Genomic DNA, 1,429 nt, shown 5'->3' with positions numbered 1-1,429 from the left:
AAAAAGAACTATTACTCTACTTTCCTTTTTCTTTAATTAGTGTAGGTCGCAAAACAAAGATCAGCTTTTACTGTGAACTTCAGGGACATTTGCTTCTTATAGGCCTGAAGGCAGTAACCTGTCCAGGTCCAGTGGATTTGGGTGATCCCAGGTGTGTCAGAGTGGAACTATGCTCCACAGTTTTTCAAAGGCCAATTTTCAACAGTAGATTGGCAGGCTGTTCTTCCCAGACACGTTGGGTAATCTCAAATCTCCAACTGTCCAGTGTATAGCCAAACAGGCTAAGCGTTGGCACCATACATAACTATTGAACTCCATGCTACCAGAAGGCCCTCTTAAGACAAGATAGGGAATCAAATGATTTGAAAACCCTTGTGATTTGAATGGTCATAAGAAGATGTAAGAACAGGCAAGGCTTGGTGATTATGTGCATCTACTATTTTATCTGTTTATTGTCTCAACTATACCACCCTTTAATTTCTTTACCTGCAAAATGTTGTATGAGGGTCCTAGGTTCAGTATGTTTTCTTACCTCTATCTATCCACACCTCATTTCATGCCACTGTCCTTTGGCTTCCATTCCTACCATAATATTGAGCTCTAAGGTCATTAGTTTGCCAAGTTCAAGAGACCATTTGACACTACCTGCCTTACCTTGGGGATAATTGATATTTCTGGCTGTGCTATCCTTGAAATTCTTTCCTACTTTGACTTTTCCCAAAATTTCATCCAGTTCTTGTCCATATCCTTCTTATCATCTTTTCGGCACTTGTTGGACTCTCCTTGTTTTAGCCTTAACTATTATAACTATATAGTACTGATTTTTACCATCATTGACTCAGTGCCCATGGCTTTAACTCTGCTGATAATAGACAATGGCTACTAGTCATTTCCCCGGTTGTTGGAGCTGGAATTCTGGGTGTCATCTCTGCCTTCTCTTTCTCTCGGTCTGTCCATAAAATGATCCTGACCTTGCTACCATTTCTTTAATGCATCCTTACCCTCTAATTTGATTGTACTTATCAAGGTCAGAAGGTCAGATCCTCATAATTTCTTATGGAACTCGTCAGCGTCTTAGTAGCCAGACTCGCCACAGACAGTATTCATTTCTTTGTAGTCTTTTCTCCAATCCCATCTTTTTTATTGTTGTTGTTGTCCAAGTAATCTTTACAAAATTCAAATCTGAATATATTGCTTTACTACTCAATTTTTTCAAAGCCTACAGTGATACTGAGGGCAAAATTCCTATTCTTAAGTTTGGTAGAGAGAACTTGTATGTTCATGTATCTGAAATGCTGGTAACTCCCCCTTAAATACTCATTCTCCTCTCTTTGTGGCACCTCTTCACTTCCCTCTCCCCATCTCCTTGCAAGACTTAGCAGCAACTTGAAGACCCATCTTCCTGGGAGATTCCTGTCTCCACCTTCTC

The 1,429-nt window shown here is 40.0% G+C and overlaps 1 protein-coding gene across 1 annotated transcript in view; it reads right to left on the bottom strand.

Moving 5' to 3' along the window:
• Positions 1 to 1,429, bottom strand: part of OPCML (opioid binding protein/cell adhesion molecule like) — a 1,483,171-nt gene that overhangs the window by 989,359 nt on the left and 492,383 nt on the right. The window lies entirely within an intron of this gene.

The sequence above is a fragment of the Echinops telfairi genome, unplaced genomic scaffold (genome assembly GCF_000313985.2).
Source record: "Echinops telfairi isolate 266 unplaced genomic scaffold, ASM31398v2 ScPeMD7_5592;HRSCAF=6446, whole genome shotgun sequence".
NCBI classification, from domain to species: domain Eukaryota; kingdom Metazoa; phylum Chordata; class Mammalia; order Afrosoricida; family Tenrecidae; genus Echinops; species Echinops telfairi.
The sequence above is the reverse complement of the archived record's forward strand: the minus strand, read 5'-3'. Positions and strand labels throughout refer to the sequence as shown.